This window comes from Plecotus auritus, assembly GCF_963455305.1.
Source record: "Plecotus auritus genome assembly, chromosome: 8".
NCBI classification, from domain to species: domain Eukaryota; kingdom Metazoa; phylum Chordata; class Mammalia; order Chiroptera; family Vespertilionidae; genus Plecotus; species Plecotus auritus.
In genome coordinates this window covers 76,462,250-76,481,898 of record NC_137782.1, presented here as the reverse complement: position 1 = coordinate 76,481,898, position 19,649 = coordinate 76,462,250, and the positions used below count along the sequence as shown (strand labels likewise).

General features: G+C 41.5%; 1 protein-coding gene across 3 annotated transcripts in view; it reads left to right on the top strand.

Annotated features, from left to right (window-relative positions):
- TASP1 (taspase 1) overlaps positions 1–19,649 on the top strand; it is a 279,716-nt gene that overhangs the window by 148,564 nt on the left and 111,503 nt on the right. The gene's annotated exons all lie outside the window — the stretch shown is intronic.

Sequence of the window (19,649 nt, the reverse complement as noted above, 5' to 3'; positions counted from 1 at the left end):
CCCTTAGCTCCATCTCATCCAGCTGGAGTCCCCCAGTCCTCTTAGCCCCACCGGGAGCAGCAGGCGCTGCACGCCTCATCCAGCCTCAGTCCCCCAGTTCCCTCAACCCCGCCTCATCCAGCCTCAGTCCCCCAGTCCCCTCAGCCCTGCCGGGGGGCTGCAGGTGCCACCCGCCTCATCCAGCCGGAGTTCCCCAGTCCCCTCAAGCCCTGCCTCATCCAGCCGGAGTCCCCCAGTCCCCTCAGCCGGGCCTCACCCACTTCCTGCAGCATCCAGCCTCATCCAGCTGGAGTCCTCCAGTCCCCTCAGCCCCGAAGTTGGGGGTGATTGGGCTGGCAGGGTAGGCAGTTGGAGGTGATCGGGCAGCAGGGGAGGGCAGTTGGGGACGATCATGCCAGCAGGGGAGCAGTTAGGTATCAATCAGGCTGGCAGGGGAGCAGTTAGGGGGCTATCAGGCTGGCGGGCAGAGTGGTTAGGGGCAATCAGGCAGGCTAGTGGTTAGGAGCCAGCAGTCCTGGATTGTAAGAGGGATGTCTGACTGCCGGATCCCGATCCACAGGGATCGGGCCTAAATCGGCAGTCAGACATCCCAGATTGGAAAGGGTGCAGGCTGGGCTGAGGGACACCCCCACTCCACACAAATTTCGTGCACTGGACCTCTAGTTGTAAATAATGCTGCAATGAAGACAGGGGTGCATATCTCTTTTCCTATTAGTGTTGTTGTTTTCTTTGTATAAATGCCCCAAAGTGGAATTACTGGGTTACATGATAATTCTGTTTGCAATTTTTAAATGAATTTCCATATTATTTTCTATAGTGGCTGTACCAATTTACAATCCCACCAGCAGTGCATGAGGGAAGGTTCTCTCTCTCTCTCTCTCTCTCTCTCTCTCTTTTTTTTTACATCCCTGCTACCACTTGTTATTTGTTCTCTTTTTTTTTATAATAGCCATTTAGACAGGTATGAGGTGATATCTTATGTGGTTTCGATTTGCATTTTCCTGATGATTAGTGATGTTGAATATCTTTTCATGTGTCTGTTGGTGATCTGTATGTATTCTTTGGAAAAATATCTATTTAGGTCCTCATTTTTTAATCAGGTTGTTTTTTTTGATGTTGAGTTTTATAAGTTCTTCTTATCTCTTGGATATTAATCCCTTATTGGATATATAATTTGCAAATACAGTTGTGTGCTACATAACAACTTCAGGAAATGATGGACCACATATATAATAGTGATATATCATATAGCCTACTTATGTAGTAGGCTATTCCATCTAGGTTTGTGTAAATACACTTTTTGAGGTTCACACAATGATGAAATTACCTAATATTGCAGTTTTCAGAATGTACCCTTTTCATTAAGTGGCATATGACTGTATTATCTCCCATTCACTAGGTTGCATTTACATTTTGTTGATGTTTTCCTTTGCTATGCAAAACCTTTTTAGTGTGTTGTAGTCCCATTTGTTTATTTTTGCTTTTGTTGTCCTTGCCTGAGGAGACATATATAAAAAAATACTGTTAAGAGAAATGTCAGAAAGTTTACTGCCTATGTTTCTTTTATGAGTTTTACTAGAGGCCCAGTGCATGAAATTCATGCATGGGCAGGGTCCCTAGTGGCTGCTGGCTGCTGGCAGGGACCTCCCTTCCCCAGCTGCCAGCCAGGGCCTCCCTTCCCTGGCTGCTGGCCGCGGGCCGGGGCCTTCCTTCGTTCCGCGCCGCCCCCTGGTGGTCAGCGCACATCATAGTGAACGATTGAACTCCTGAGGTCGGTTGAACTCCCGAGGGGACACTTTGCATATTAGGTTTTGATATATATAGATGGTTTCAGGTCTTACATTGAAGTCTTTAATCTATTTTTGAGTTTATTTTTATATATGGTATAAGAAAGTGGTCTAGTTTCATTTTTTTTTTTTTTTGGCATATATCTGTCCAGTTTTCCTAGCATCATTTAGTGAAGACACTGGCTCTTCCCTATTATATGTTCTTGCCTTCTTTGTTGTAGATCAAATGACCAGATAAGCATGGGGTTATTTTGGGCTCTCTATTCTGTTCCATTGATCCAAATGTCTGTTTTTGTGCCAGCACCATACTGTTTTAATCACTACTTTGTAGGGTAGTTTGAAATCAGGGTGTGGGATACCACTAACTTTGCTTTGGCTATTCAGGTCTTTTGTAGTTCCATAAAAATTTGAGAATTATTTGTTATAGTTCTGTGAAAAATGCCATTAGTATTTTGATAGGGATTGCATTGAATCTTTAAATTGCTTTGGGTAGTATGGACATTTTAATGCTAGTATTTTTTCCCCAATCCATGAGCATAGCATATCCTTTCATTTATTTGTATTGTCTTCAATTTCTTTTATTAATTTCTTATTGTTTTCAGAGTACAGGTTTTTCACCTTCTTGATTAAATTTATTTTAGGTATTTTATTCTTTTTGATGCAGTTGTAAATGGGACTGTTTCCTTAATTTCTCCTCCTGATAGTTTATTATTATGATAGGAACACAACAGATTTCTGTATACTAGTATTAATTTTGTATCCTTACAAAATTCGTTTGTTCTAATTTTTGTGTGGAGTCTTTAGGGTTTTTTATTTATAATATTACTAGAGGCCTTGTACACAACATTTGTGCACTGGGCAGGGGTCCCTCAGCCCGGTCTGCACCCTCTCACAGTCTGGGACCCCTTAGGGGATGTCCGACTGCCGCAGAGGTGGAAGAGGCTCCTGCCACCGTTGCTGCACTCGCCAGCCGTGAGCCCCGCGTCTGGCTGAGTGGTGTTCCCCCTGTAGGAGCGCACTGACCACTGGGGGCAGTTCCTGCATTGAGCGTCTGCCCTCTGGTGGTCAGTGCATGTCATAGCGACCAGTCGTTCTGCCATTCAGTTGATTTGCATATTAGTCTTTTATTATATAGGATGTCATCTGTAAATAGTGACAGTTCTACTTTTCCTTTCCAATTTGGATGCCTTCTATTTCTTTTTCTTGTCTGATTGCTGTGGCTAGAGCAATACTGCATTGAACAAAAGTGGTGAGAGTGAGCATTCATGTCTTGATTCTGATCTTAGAGGAAAAACTTACAGTTTTTTACCACTGAGTGTAATGAGTGGGTTTGTCATATGTAGCCTTTATTGTGTTCAGGTATATTTCCTCTATATCCACTTTGTTAAGAGGTTTTATCATAAATAGGTGTTGACTATGGTCAAATGCATTTTCTATTGATATTATAATATGATTTTTGTCCTTTGTTTTGTTAATGTGGTGTATCATGTTGAGTGACTTTGTGGGTATTAACCATCCTTGCACCCCTGGAATATATCCCACTTGATCAGGTTTATGATCCTTTTAATATATTGTTGAATTCTGTTTGCTAGTATTTGTTGAGGATATTGCATCTATGTTCATCAGTGATATTGGCCCATAATTTTCATTTTTTGTAGTATCTGTCTGGTTTTGGTATTGGAGTAATGCTGGCCTTTTAGAATGAATTTGGAAACATTTCTTACCCTTTAAATTTTTGCAATAGTTTGAGAGGCTAGTTATTAATTCTTTTTTAAATTTTTGATAGAATTTACCTATAAAGCCTGATCCTGGACTTTTGTTTGTTGAGAGTTTTTGATTACTGATTCAGTTTTGTTACTGTTAATTAGTCTGTTCAGATTTCACTTTGTTCCCCATTTAGTCTTGGAAGATTGTATGTTTATAGGAATTTATCCATTTCTTCTATGTTATCTAATTTGTTTTGCATAATTGTTTATAATATTCTCAAGATCTTTTGTGTTTCTGTGGTGTTGGTTGTAACTTCTCTTTCATGTCTTATTTTATTTATTTGGGCCCTCTCTTTTCTTCTTGGTGGATATGACTACAGTTCTTCTCAATATTGTTTATCTTTACAAAGAACAAGCCTAATTTCATTGATCTTTTCTATTTTTTAAATTTCTATTTTGTTTATTTCCACTCTGTTATTTCCTTTTTTCCACTAACTTTGAGCTTTATTCTTTTTCTTTTTTCTAGTTCTTTTAGGTGTAACCTTAGAATTTTTGAGATTTTTCTTGTTTCTAGAAGTAGTTATGTATCACTATAAACTTCCCTCTTAGCCCTGCTTTTGCTCTTTCCCATAGATTTTGGAACATTGTTGTTCCATTTTCAATTGTCTCAAGGTATTGTTTACTTTCTCTTTGATTTATTCATTGATCCATTGGTTGTTTAGTAGCATGTTGTTTAGCCTCCACATGTTTGTGTTTTTCCAGTTTTCTTTTTGTATTTGATTTCTAATTTCATACTGTTGTGTTCGGAAAAGATTCTTGTTGTGATTTCAGTCTTTTTAAATTTATTGAGACCTGCTTTGTGGCCTAACATGTGCTCTATCCTGGAGAATGTTTTATGTTCACTTGAACAGAATGTGTATTCTGCTGTTCTTTTATGGACTGTTCTATTAAGACCTTCTGACCTAATGAGTCATTTAAGGCCACAGTTTCTTTTTTGGTTTTCTGTCTGGATGACCTGTTCATTGATGAAAGTGGGATGTTATTGTAATATTGTATTACTTTCAATTTCTCCCTTTATGTCTGTTAATGTTTATTTTATATATTTAGGTACTCCTAAGTTGGTTGTGTAGATATTTACAAGCTTTATATCTTCTTCTTGGATTGATTCCTTTATCATTATGAAATGTCCTTTTTTTGTTTCTTGTCTTAGTCTTTGTTTTAGTCTATTTTGTGTGATATAGGTATTGCTACCCCAGCTTTCTTTTTGTTTACATTTGCATTAAAAATCTTTTTTAATCACTTCACTTTCAGTCTGTGTGTGTGTGTGTGTGTGTGTGTGTGTGTGTGTGTGAATCTGAAATGAGTCTCTAATGGGCAATATATGGGTTTCACCTTTTTATTTATCCAGCCACCCTATGCCTTTTGATTGGAGCATTTAGTCCATTTACATTTAAAGTAATTATTGATAGGTATATCCTCATTGACATTTTGTTAATTATTATCTGGTTGTTTTGTAGTGCTTTTCTTACTCTTGTGATATCATGACTTTTTTTGTGTGTGTTATGTTTAGATTCCTTTCTCTTTACTTTTTGTGTATGTATTAGATTTTTGGTCTGTGATGATCATTATCAGCTTTTTGGTGTGAAAATAATTTGTTTCAAGTTTTCTTTAAGTGGTGACATAAGGTCTTGAAGAAAGGGAGGTCTGTGGGTATATTTGTGTCTACTGAATGCCTGGCAGAGGGCCTTGCATTTAGTAAGTGCTTAATAGACACATTAAATTAAGATGTGCATGTGTATGGACAATGATATTGTATTATAATTATTAAACTTGCTAAGTGACTAGAATTTAATTATTCCAACCATTAAAAAGAAAGGATAATTATGTAATGTGATAGTGATGTTAATTATTGCTACAAGGCCAATCATATTATAATATATAAATATATCAGATTAATATGCTATACACCTTAAATGTTACATGTCAAATATATTTTAAAATAAAAAAGGAAATGCATATGTGATTCCTCCCTCTTCCAAAAGGTTGCTTGTCTTTTCAAAAAGATTATTTACCATGAAATTTATCTAAATAGCATATTTAAATTTTATTTAATTTGCCAAAACTATATTTAGACAGTTTTTCAGTAACACCTTATATGCATAATGTAAGATACATCTGTGGTCTCTCACTGGCTATGGAAAGGTAGAATAGATTGATAATTAGAAGGTCAGAAGGAGGAAAACAGAAGGAGGTTGAATTTATGCTCCAGTTGACCTTAACATTGATCTTTTATTACTTGTTTTTGCAGTCTCTTTTATTTTTAAAGAGAAACAATGAGTCCAGGGGTTAAAAATGGCAGCTGACTGGAGATCAGGAGAAGTAGGCTTCAGTTCCCCTTCTTGAAAGTGTACTGGCATGAAGGAAGGACTGCTCCTTTGCTTCTGGTCTGAGGCTTAGTGATGTCTGATTTTCTAGGTCTTTTATTTTCCAGGTCTTGCTCTGGGTAGTCCTAGAAACCTGAGATCTGTGAGGGTGTGGCCATGGCTTACCAGGAGCAGGTTTAAAGGTGGGTGAATTAAAAGTGCATAGAATGAGACCAGGCTTTTGCCTTGATATTTCTGAGGCAGTGATTGGGAAGTTTGTCATCCCTTCTTGGTTTTTCAACCTAACAGCCACAGGTTTTCCTCTGCCCCTCTACGGGAGATTATCTAATAAGGCTTTGCTGCAAAACCTTTTCCCAGGGACCTTTGTCAGGAGAGCGCAAAGCAGCCTTCCCTGTGGGAGTGGAGTCACATGAAAGAAGAGCCAGTGGTAGACCATTGCTGAGACATTTACATGTGCCATGTGGTCATTGCTTTCTGGGGCCTAGAAGGCAATGGGAAGGCAAGTAGGAATCCGTGTTTTTGCTTCCTTTCTAGAAGTAACTGTTTCTTCTCTTTAGTTCTCCTGTGTGTCACAAGCATTTTTGATGGCTTTGTCTCTTGAGTATTGTCTTGAATAAAGCCCTGTTCTACTCAGACTCGGTGTGTAGGTCACCTAAGTGGTTTAGCCTCTTTTTCAATTTTCTTCCCTGTTTTATAGCAACCCTTCAAAGTGAAACTTCAAGGGGTTGTCTGCACTTGAGGTTCATTTTTTTCTCAGCTCTCCTCTAATTTACTCTTAAAATCTTCCTCAGTCAGGTCTTTTCCTCCACCACTCCACCAGTCTATACTTGTCAGGATGAACAATCACCTTTAAAATCCAGTGCTCATTTCTTAGTCCTGTAAAGCAGCATTTGACACAGTTGCTTGAATGATTTGCTCCCCCTGGAAATACCTTGATAGACTTCCAGGATACCATATTTCCTGGCTTCTTCCCACCTCACTGGCTGCTCATTTTCAGTCTTTCTTTTCTTTTAATGTTACTCATCTCCCTGACCTCTCAATGTTGGCCTACCTGTTGAACTTTTCTCTTTTTGTGTACCCACATGCTTTGGTATTATCATCCAGTCTAATGGGCCAAGTACCATATACTAGTATATGCTGACTTCCACATTTTTTTCTCCAACCTGGCCTCTCCCCTGATCTCAGTTATTCAACTGCTTGTTCAAAGTCTGCACTTAATTGTCTAACAGACATCACATACTTAGCATGTCCAAATATGAGCACTTGTTTTTGCCTGCCCTTTTCCCACCTGATTCTCTTGCAGTCTTTTCCACACAGCATATGGCAACTCCAGACTTCCAGTGGCTCAGGCCAAAATCTTGGAGTCATGCTTGACCTTGACACTCTTTTCTTTTATATCTCACCCACATCCAAAGCAACAACAAACCCCCCAAAAAAACAACAACAAGTTTTCTTCTTAGCAACTCCGCTACTACCAACAGATTTAAAGTGCTATCATCTGTAATTGGGATTATTGCAGTAGACCCTAGCAAAGTCCTCACGAAGGGCCTATGGGGCCTTTTATGAAGTGCTCCTCTCCTTCCCCTTGGACTTCAGCACTTGCTTTTCTTCCTTTACTCATTCAGTTTTAGTTATATTGGCTGCTTTGATGTACTTCACACATGCCAGGCCTGCTCCTACCGTAGGATCTTTGCTTGAGTTGCTCCCTTCCCCTTTAGCTCTCTGCCCTTAGTATCTCAAGCCCCTGCCTCTGACCTCATCAGCTCTTTATTCAGAAAATTCACTTGCTCACTGACATCTTCTCTGACCGCCTTACTTAAACATGTAAATCTTCTCTTGGACATTTCCTCCCCTCCTTCCATGTTTTATTTTTCCCCATAGCATATCTTACTGTCTAATATTTATTGCTTTTATGTATTTATTTTCTACCCCACTCTACTATGAAATTCCTTGAGTTGGAATTTTCATCAGTTTTTTTCACTGATATGTGGATGATACTCATAAGATAGCAACCCTGATGTTTATTGAATGAATTGATGTGAATGAAATATGAACAAATAAATACATTCAGGTGGTGTCTGACTCACCTCGGGCTACTATAACAAAATAGCATGGACTATATAGCTTAAATAACAGATGTTCTCAGCTCTAGAGGCCAGGAAGTCCAAAATTATGGTGTCCACAGATTCGGTGTCTGGTTAGGGCTCTCTTCTATGGTAGAAACCTATTAAGGGTGTTGCAAAAATAAGTATCTGGCAAAAAAAAACAAAAAACAAAAAAAACCCCAAAAAAACCAAAACCCACACACACCCTTTTTGCTATGTCCTTACTTAGCAGGCACGGAGAGCGCTCTGGTCTCTCTTTCTCTTCTTATAAGAACATTAATTCCATCATGGGGTCCCCACACTCATGACTTCATCTTACCTTCCCCAAAATACCATCACATGGGTTTATAGCTTTAACATAGGAATGTATTTGGGGTTGGGGTGGGCAGCAGACATTCAGTTTATAACACTTGGAGTGAACTAGTTCAAGCCCAGGTGAGTCAGGGCTGAGAGGAAGTTAAGGGAAGGGTTGAAAGTGGTGTGTTCTAATGAGAACAGAGGATACCTGGGACTTAATTTGGGATGTTATGTGGTGGTCTCAACGAAGTATTTAACTTTTCTTTTTTATAAAGTGGGGACTCTTTATGCTCATTCTTTGGAATATAGATGAAGACAGAAAAGTTATCCCCGAGGATGCTCTGGAATGATGAGCAATGATCCAGACAATGAGAGGCAAAAACTGGTCAAGGAGGTAAATGCATTGCTGTTAGTTCTATTGGAATCCCAACTCTTCAGCCCATTCTGGTTCCTTTATCTGCCTCATTAGGCAGTGCTGTTTGTCACTTACATGGCTGACATGGTGGCTTCTCAGAAGCTTTCTGTCCTTATGAAATAAACTTACATAATCTTGTCACACTCAATAAGATTCTTAAGGGGGCTCAGAGTAAGGAGAAGCCACTTAAGCTGAAATAATTTGGGATATAATATGTAGGGTTGGGAATAATGAGAAATCTTTTTGTGAATTATGATTTCTAGATATAGAGCATAGATAAAACTGTGACATTTGTATACATCCTCTTAATAGCACTTCATTCTTTGAACTGTTTAGTTAGTAAGGGTGGGGATGAAATATTATTTATTTACAGATAACAGAGCATATAAAGTGTCAGCACTTTTCCAAGAACTGAAGTGATTATCTGGGACAGGATTTCTATTCGGAAACTGTAGCTTACTCTAATTAGGTCATTTCATATCTATAATATATAATAATATTAATACATTATTTCCTACTTTTTACATAACTAAAATCATTGATGGTCCAAAATAAAGTAGAATTCTGAATTATGCTAGGTCAATTCCTAGGAATTCAGTTCAGTGTGACAGCTTTGGTTATCATGTCTTAGAGATTTTATTTTTATTAACGTTGGTATAACCCTGAGTGAGGCTTGGCTGCATCCATGTACCTAGGGGTCATCTGCAGGCACCTCAGTGCACCTGACGGCTTGAGTTGTTGCAGCCATCAGTACATCTCCCTTTTTGCCGCACACCTTGTCCCCAAAGTCCCACCCAAACTGGTGGCCTTTAAATTTAGCCCCAGCCACCAAGCTCACAGACTCACTGAAATGCCTCCAGCACCCCAGAAGAGCTCAGGGTTTCATGAGGAAAAGTAGGTCTTTCTCTGAAAGAGATTGCAGACCTGGGTTATAGTGCATCAAATGAACCCCAAGATGTTCTTTTGATGTTTGTACTTTCTCAGATTTTTTTTTTTTTTTTTTTTTTTTGCCAGATACTTATTTTGCATTGCTTTGTTGTTGTTTGGTGAAAGAACAGACTTCTAACTTAAAAACACAAGGTGAAGAGATGGTAGAAACGGAAGCATAAGGTCAAGTGATGGGTTAAAACGCCAACGCTATGATCCTTAATGTAATTCTCGCTTTGATTGTTCTCACTTGAAAGAATGCCTTTCCTCTCTATTGTCGAGCACTACCTGCTGTCAGTTGGAGAGGGAGTTAAGTTGAGCAACTTGTCAAAGACTTTCTAAGCTCCCTTCATATGGTTCACAGAAACAGAGCTGGATTTTCATTTCTTCTCTCATTCAACAGGAGTCCCTTTCATGTTTGAAAATTGAAAACGCGTGTTTTTCTGTGTGGAGCGAGGATGTGAGTGCCCTGTGGCACACCTGTTTCTAATTTCCTGACTTGAAAGCAGAACCCATCAAAAGGAGCAGAAAAACAATTTCTTTCTGACACGCTGCTTCGTGTTCCTTACCGGACTGAAGGCCTTCATGGCTTTGCCATCTTAGTTCCTTCTTTAGAAGGTTCTTGTTAGAGGCAGAGTTCACTGAATACAAGCAGTGCCTTTTATAGCACAGGGCTGTTCTGGGTATTATTTTGTTGTGGTGGTTCTTTCAGCTCAGGAAATTTACTTGAAATAAGATTTTAAAAAAACACATAGAAAAGTCTTAAAATATTTAAATGTAAGATTTAGTGGAGCAGTATATGTTGAAAGAGTGTATGGAAGCTGATCAGTGAGCCCATTGGCCAGGACCAGGGTTCGGTTGAACATATGAATGTTTAAATTCCAGAGCACTGTTTAACATAAATCAAATATTTCCAATGCATTACTTCAGATTTGTGTGTACTTTAAAGTCTTGCCAGCTTAAATGACTGTGAGACACAATATGTTGACTTGGAGATTTGTAAATTGATAACTTGTTACTATGAAAGTTGTACATGGTATAACTCGTCACTTTCTGAAGGCACACAGTATACCAGTATATGATGTTGGCAAGCTGTTATGAAAAAAACTGATGCCCAGGAGATTCAGGGCTTTAGCTCTCAGTGCTTGAAGTGTGGATCTGCAGTTCCTGTCACAATTTCCCTGGACATTTGCTGTATAAGGGGCATGGTTCTCTATACCCAAACTTTGGTTTTGGCTTCCTATTTTTGAGAGTTATTTGGGATAATAATCTTAGTGGAATATCTTCAGAAACAGTTTCTCAGGCTATTTTTTTAAAACATGTACTGTTCTCTTATACTTTAGTGTGTCAGAATCACCTGTTAAAAAGTAGATCATGAGCCAGAGAATCTGGGAGGGGCCTGGGGTTCTGCATTTTTCATAGCTCCCAGGAGGTTCCAGTGCTGCTGTTCTGTAGATCACACTTTAAGTAGCAGGGCATTTCCATGGACAAAGTTTGTCTGTCCTCAGCTGTGCCTTGCCTATAACACTCAGTCCATACAACTTACCAGTTTCTTCTGTCATTGTGTTTTAGTGAATCTAAAGCTGAGGAGATCTGGCGTATATCCTTGACCCTAGATATTCCTGAGAGCATTAACAGATATGTTAATAAGTGACCACATGGGTAGGGACCACTGGATTATTGTGCTAGCAGAAAATATATTTATGTTTCCAGACTCTTCAGGATACACTTAGCCATCATATACATTAGCCAAGGTTCTTGTTGCAAACAGAAGTGGGTAAAACAAACTGTTAACTCTAAAAGGTGTTGATAAAGGGGTTAGAAAGACATTATATTGAATCAAATATTTTATTTTAACCAGCTCTGTCCATAGTGGCTGGTTAATTTGGGCAAAAAGATTTATTGGTGAATTTGTGGAGAAAAAGTGGAGGCATATAAATGTAAGATGTAGAAATTCAGTTTGCATTTTTATTAACTTGTTATTGAATAAATGTCATGGTTCTCATTAGTGAATCACAGCACAATCTAGCCTACAGTGTAACACGTCATGACCAAAGGATGTCTTACATTTTTATTTTTAGAATGTTTTGTTCATATCATGAAAATTTATTTGTATTTGTCTTTTGGCTTTGATGAAAAAAAAATTTTAACAAGCACTGGCTAATAGAAAGAAAGCATGGATAGCCATTAAAAAAAATCTGAGTTAGACATCAAAGAATTAGAGACTTCATTAAAATTCCACAGTGGTATTTTAGGTCTATACATACCCACATTGGATGGAAGAGCAGGTGCATTCTGGGGTAGGTCACGGGCTTGGGACTCAGACGTGGGTTTGAATCATAATGGAGGGAGCAGGTTGAAAGGGTATGTCCACCTGTCCCAGGACTGGGACAGCTTTCTTTATGAAGGGAGATATACAGATATGCTAATTATCATTGATGTTATCACTGTACCATTGTACCATTGCATCTCCTGTTAGTTGGGATTGAGTGTTGTATGTTTTGTAATGCTGTGGAATTCTGTTTCCTACATCTCTTTCTCTATAGTCTAGCTCTGAATGAGAATGTTTTCCCAATTCTTCATAATTTCCTGGTAAATTATATGTGTTATAATTCATATTAGTCATTGTTTACTAATATTGCTGATAAAATAATTAGCTCCTGATTGAATTCTACTATGAAAATGTGGTGGTTTCTTCTCAGAACTATAAAAGACTATGTGGCCTCTATACAGTAGATCCTCGGGTTACGTCGGAGATCTGTTCCTATGCGACGTAATGTGATTTTCACCGTAAGTCGGAACCCACCTACATAAGCATCTACTTCATTCACATGGAGCACATACACAGCAGTACGTAATGAAGTGAAACAGTAAAAAAAAATTAAAAGAAAGATAACAATTCATGACCTTTACTTGTGGTAAGTAAATAATGAAAAACATAAAGCACATATGTACATACATCAAAATGATGGAACTTTTTTTTTTTTTTTTTTAATAAATAAACTAGTGGCCTGGTGCACGAAATTTGTGCCCGGGGCAGGGGGTGTTCCTCAGCCCGGCCTGCACCCTCTCCAATCTGGGACCCCTCGAAGGATGTCCTACTGCTGGTTTACAGGGATTGGGCCTAAACCGGCAGTCGGACATTCCTCTCACAATCTGGGACTGCTGGCTCCAGCCGCTCACCTGCCTACCTGCCTGCCTGATTGTCCCTAACCACTCTGCATGCCGGCCTGCTCGCCCCCAACTGCCCCCACTCCAGCCTGATCACCCCCAACTGCTTCCCCTGCTGGCCTGCTCGCCCCTAACTGCCCCCCTGCTAGCCTGCTCACTCCAAACTGCCCCCCGCCACCGCTGTCCTGATCACCTCCAACTGACCCCCTCTGACGGCCTGCTCACCCTCAACTGGCCCCCCTGCTGGTCTGCTTACCCCCAACGGCCCCTGCCATCCCATCCTCACCCCCTGGTGACCCAAGGTTCCAGCCCCTCCTTTTGTTCTTTTTCTTTTTTTTTTTTTTCAGCGCCTCCTTGAGCAGAGGCCAGGGCCGGCTGGAAGCAAGTATCTAGGATTTATTTATCTTCTAAAATTGAAACTTTGTAGCCTTGAGTGGAGGCCAGGGCCTGCCAGGGCAGGTGGGAAGCTTGGCTTCCTCCATCACTGGGGGCAACCCAAGCCTCCTGCTTGCTCCAGCTCTGTGGCCGGCCGCCATCTTGGCTGGGTTAATTTGCATACTCGCTCCTGATTGGATGGTGGGCGTGGCTTGGCATAGCAGAGTGATGGTTAATTTGCATGTTTCTCTTTATTAGTGTAGATGGGAGATGGCAACGTAACCACGAAACGACGTACGTCGAGTCCGACATAACCTGAGGACTGCCTGTAGCTAAAATAGCTAATAAAATTCATGTCAGAGGATAATAAGGATTTAAGATTAACTGAGCATTTGTTTCATCTGAATTCTTATCTTTAAAATTTAGATATAACTCTGCTTTTCCTGTTAAACTTTGTCATGCTAAAGTAAATTTAGTGGAATATAGAAATACTAGAGGCCCGGTGCACAATATTTGTGCACTGGGGGATAGGGGGGTCCCTTACCCCGGCCTGCATCCTCTCGCAGTCCAGGACCCCTCGCTCCTTACCACCCACCTGCTCACTGCTCCTTAGCGCTGCTGCAGAGGCAGGAGAGGCTCCCGCCACCGCTGCTGTGCTCACCAGCCGTGAGCCCGTCTTCTGGCTGAGCGGTGCTCCTGCTGTGGGAGCGCACTGACCACCAGGGGGAAGCTCCTGTGTTGAGCGTCTGTCCCCTGGTGGTCAGTGCACATGATAGAGACTGGTTGTTCCGCCATAATGGTAGATTTGGCTTTTATTATATAGATAATTTTCTTAATGGAAATGTTTTTCAAATACTTGTCTTACACTTCATTGTGTGATTTGTCTTATTTGTTTTGATTTCATTTTACATCTTAGTAGTACTTCCTTCTTTATAGCTTTTCACATCAGAATTGTAACTCTTTGCATATTTTGATGCACCATCAAACAAATTCTGGTTACTTGTTCTGCATTGGTAAACCAGAGCTAGTGCTCCTGCTTGTTTAAGAGCTTTAGATATTTATGCCAGAGGCTCTGTTCTATGGAAGATAAGGGTGGTTTTGTTGCAGTGAGAACAGCACCAGATGTTAGACACATGGAATCGGTAACCTCGGTTCTTGAGTTTTGGCTAAGAAAGAATTCAGAGCCAAGACTCAAACTATAGAAAATCACAGAGGTAGAAGAAATGGGCTCAAAAACAAGTTACAGAGACAAAAGAAACACCCTTGGAGCTTAGGAGAAAGGTAAAAGTAATACGCCTGAGTTTGGGGGGAAGAGAATAGGGAGGGGAAAGGCGCAAGTGTGCTCCCAAGAAGGAGGGCTTTTAAGGGTGGAGATTTTAGGAGAGGCCCCAGGGGAGGATCCCAATAGAATATTTATTGGCTTTCCAGGTGTGTCCTCTCAGGGTTGTAGTCTCTACTGATTGGTTGGTACCAGGGCAGGGCGTCATTAGTCAATGCAGCTGATCCTGATGTCAGCCGTGGCAGCACTTGTCAGGTTTTGCTGCTTTTGTGGTCCTGGAGCTGAAACACAACTGAGGCCTAGATGTATTTGATGTGGGTCAAAATCTCATTTCCCTGGGGGCTAATGCTTAAGGTCTATTCTCCAGCTCTTGTTTGTTCCCCTCTAAGGGGGTCTAGCCTGAATGACTCTCCACATGTCAGGGGAGGGTCCAAGTCATATGACCAGCAAATGCTAGGGGAGGAAAGGTTATCCTGGGTTGGTGAGGCCCTCATTTTCCCAGTTCTGCTAGGCACCTGGGGCTTTTCACCCTTGTGACCCTTATGTACCTGGCCCATCATCCTTGCTCTGCTTATTTCTGTCTAACTGCCTACCACAGTTTAATTTTAGTTTAGTTTTAATGAAATCCATTACAGTTTTCACATATTTCTATTACTGAAGTAATTAGAATGCTTCGGGCTGTAGATAACAGAAATCACAACTCAAACTGACTTCAACAATAAGGAATGATATGATTTCATATGAGGAAGTTCAGAGGTTGGTGGACTCCAGGATTGGCTGGTTCAGGGGCTCCTCTGATGACATAAGGATCTAGATCTCCACGTTCTTTATATGCTCTGTTGTCATCATTGGTGACCTCTTCCTCAGGCTGTGGCAGAATGACTTCTGCACTGATATAAAAAACAAACAAACAAACAAACACTCATCACATAAACATCTAGAGAAATTTTAAAAAAATGTCTTTATAGCTCTTTTCTAGGCATGAGGAACACTTTCCTCAGAAGCTCCCAGCAGACTTCTCATATTTTATTGATTGGCTAATGTTGGGCCACATGTCCATTCCTGAGCTAATCACTGAAAAGGGGAATTAACCATGAATTAATCATGGGCATATGCCATGCCTGTGGGTCAGATACATGACTGTGGGTGTGGAGAGTAGAAAGCAGAACAAACTCGGGATTCTGTTGGCTATGAGAAGGAAATAGATATTATGCAGGTAATCACCAATATCTTACTAAACTTGACATTTGCCATCATTTTGTGATTATAAGTATGATAAAGCTATCATTTGTTGAGCATTTGGTATGGTCAGAAACTGTGCTGGGTACTTTTTTACAGAGTGACTCTCCTTTTCAAACAAGAAATCTGAGGTTTAGCCCAGCTAGTGTGGCTCAGTGGTTGAGCATTGACCCATGAACGAAGAGGTGGCTGGTTCGATTCCCAGTCAGGGCACATGTCCAGGTTGCGAACGAACTCGATCCCCAGTGAGAGGCGTGTAGGAGGCAGCCGAATGATGTTTCTATTTATCCTTCTCCCTTCCTCTCTAAAATCAATAAAAACATATTTAAAAGAAAAATCTACAATTTAGAAAGGTCAAACAGTGTCTGAATGCCTAAAGAATTTAAAGAATATTCACTCAAGGATAGTGGAGAAATGTGAAAAAGATGTACCAAATTGAAATGTAATTACCCATTGTTCTACTAGAAACGTTATAGGTTAGGGATTTAGAGAGTTAAAAAATGTTTAGTTGTCATTTAAATCTGTCCTTACCAAAGCCATGCCTCTTGCCATTATTTTTGGCTAACAGAGCTGGCTGTGGAAAATGGATGTTTTATTTTGAAAAATCAAATGCACTAGATTAACTCCCTTCCCCCCAAAAAAACCACCAAAAAATCACCACCACAAAGTTTGTTTATATCTTCATTTCACTCAAATTGAATAGATGAAATGGGATCTGGCCTTTTTCATATTGTTTATGTTCTGCTTTGCTTCTTGGTTCTAGGGCAGGATTCCTGGTTCTGTTTGAATTTATTTTCCTCTCAAGTATCATTTGCAAGATTATTATGGAAATTAATAAAGAGAAAGTATTTCTATTCAGTAAGCATTGTGATTGCCCTAATATGACATAAAACAATACTATTTTATTAGTATTATAAAATAACTCGTAAACACGAGTTTCTTTAACCTCATGTACTTTTTTTTTCCTTATTGATTAAGGTATTACATATGTGTCCTTATCCCCCAATTGCCCCCGCCCATCCCTCACTCATGCCCTCACCCCCCTGGTGTCTGTGTCCATTGGTTAGGCTTATATGCATGGATACAAGTCCTTTGATTGATCTCTCCCCCCTTAACCCCATCCTCCACTGCTTTCCCGCTGAGGTTTGATGGTCTGATTGATGCTTCTCTGCCTCTGGATCTGTTTTTGTTCATCTCTTTTATGTTGTTCATTATATTCCACAAAAATGAGTGAGATCATGTGATATTTATCTTTTTCTGACTGGCTTATTTCGCTTAGCATAATGCTTTCCAGTTCCATCCATGTTGTTGCAAATGGTAAGAATTCATTCTTTTTTACTGCAGCATAGTATTCCATCGTGTAGGTGTACCACAGTTTTTTAATCCACTCATCTGCTGATGGGCACTTAAGCTGTTTCCAAATCTTAGCTATGGTAAATTGAGCATCGGGGTGCATATATCCTTTCTGATTGCTGTTTCTAGGTCTTGGGATATATTCCTAGAAGTGGGATCACTGGGTCAAATGGGAGTTCCATTTTTAGTTTTTTGAGGAAACTCCATACTGTTCTCCACGGTAGTTGCAGCAGTCTGCATTCCCACCAGCAGTGCACAAGGGTTCCTTTTTCTCCACATCCTTGCCAGCACTTGTCATTGTTGATTTGTTGATGATAGCCGTTCTGACAAGTGTGTATACTTTTTTTTTTTAAGTCTAGAGGGAAAGAAGGCAATTTACATAAGTAAATGCTGTAGTATTTCAAATGAAGGGTCGATTAAGGGTCTCCTCATCTCTTTTAATATAAGGGAAAAGTTAGAGGCTTCATGTATGTTTCATTTATGTATAACAAAACGGCATCCTATCTAATAAGAGTAATATGCAAATTAACCATCACTCTGCTACACCCACCAGCCACGCCCACCAGCCAATCAGGAGCGAATATGCAATTAAACCCAACCAAGATGGCTACGGCCACAGAGAGCAGAAGGGAGGCTTGGGTTTCCCCGGCAATGGAGGAAGTCAAGCTTTCCGCCTGCCCTTGCCGGCCTACGCCTCCACTCAAGGCTACAAAATTTCAATGATAGAAGATACATAAACCCAAACAGAAATGGCGGCAGCCACGGAGCTGGAAAGAGCAGGAGGCTAGGGTTGCCCCGGTGATGGAGGAAGCCAAGCTTTCCGCACACCTTGGCCATCCCAGGCCTCGCTTAAGGCTACAAAGTTTCAATTATAGAAGATACATAAATCCCAACATAAATGGCTGCTGCCACGGAGCAAGCAGAAGGTTTGGCTCCGCTCCAGGCTACAAAGTTTCAGTTGTAGAAGATAAATAAACCCCAGATATCAGGGCCTCCACTTGGGTCGCCAGGGGGCGTGGCCGGCCTGCAAACCACCACAGTCCCTTCACCCAGGCCGCCTCACGCCCCAAGGGAACCCCCACCCTGATCCGGGACACTCTTCAGGGCAAACCAGCTGGCCCCCACCCATGCATCAGGCCTCTATCCTATCTAATAAAAGAGTAATATGCAGATTGACCATCACTCCAACACACAAGATGGCTGCCCCCATGTGGTCAAAGATCCTGCCCCCAATGTGGACACAAGATGGCCACCACAAGATGGCCAGCAGGGGAGGGCAGTTGGGAGGACCAGGCCTGCAAGGGAGGGCAGTTGTGGGCGATCAGGCCAGCAGAGGAGGGCAGTTGGGAGGGACCAGGCCTGCAAGGGAGGGCAGTTGGGGGTGATCAAGCCGGCAGAGGAGGGAAGTTGGGGACGACCAGGCCTGCAGGGAAAGGCAGTTGGGAGGACCAGGCCTGCAAGGGAGGGCAGTTGTGGGCGATCAGGCCAGCAGAGGAGGGCAGTTGGGAGGGACCAGGCCTGCAAGGGAGGGCAGTTGGGGGTGATCAAGCCGGCAGAGGAGGGAAGTTGGGGACGACCAGGCCTGCAGGGAAAGGCAGTTGGGAGGGACCCAGGCCTGCAGGGGAGAGCAGTTGGGGGGGACAAGGCCAGCAGGGGAGGGCAGTTGGGGGGGGGACCCAGGCCTGCAGGGAAGGGCAGTTGGGGGGGACAAGGCCTGCAGGGGAGGGCAGTTAGGGGTGACCAGGCCTGCAGGGGAGGGCAGTTGGGGGCAAACAGGCTTGCAGGGTAGCAGTTAAGCATCAATCAGGCTGGCAGGGGAGTGGTTAGGGGGTGATCAGGCTGGCAGGCAGAAGCGGCTAGGGGCAATCTGGGACCCCACGAGGGATGTCCGACTGCCCGTTTAAGCCCGATCCACCAGGATCGGGCTTAAACGGGCAGTCGGACATCCCTTGTGGGGTCCCAGATTGGAGCGGGTGCAGGCTGGGCTGAAGGATACACACCCCCATGCACGAATTTCGTGCACCAGGCCTCTGGTATGTAAATAAAGTACATGAAATCAAAGTGACTAAAGTAGTTTTTGCTCAATGAAACTGTTATATAAATGGCATCATTAGGGGTGTCTGTGCACATACACTCATGGATAGAAAGGGATTACGTAGAGGACCAAGGAGTGATGTTATATCCTCTGATGGATAGCTTCTAATTTTTGTTTCAGCCATTATATTGCAACATATTAAGTGCTTAATTAGGCGAAGTTACTCAATCTTAACCAGCAGTCTGTAACTGGTTATCTATTGCTGTTTAACAAATCACCCCCAACTTTATGGCTTAGAAGAACAACTACTTTCTTATCTTTTAGAATTATGTATGTTAACTGGGTCTCAAGGGGCCATTGAGTTGTTGTTGCCTCTTTTTTTTTTTTTTTTTTTTTTTTTTCCAAATTTTTATTAAGGTATTATATGTGTACATATCTTACCATTGCCCCCCACCCCCACCCCACTCCCATACATGCCCTCACCCCCCAATGTTTTGCATCCGTTGGTTACTCTTATATACATGCATATAAGTCCTTCAGTTGATCTCTTATTTCCCCCACCTCTCCCTAACCTTA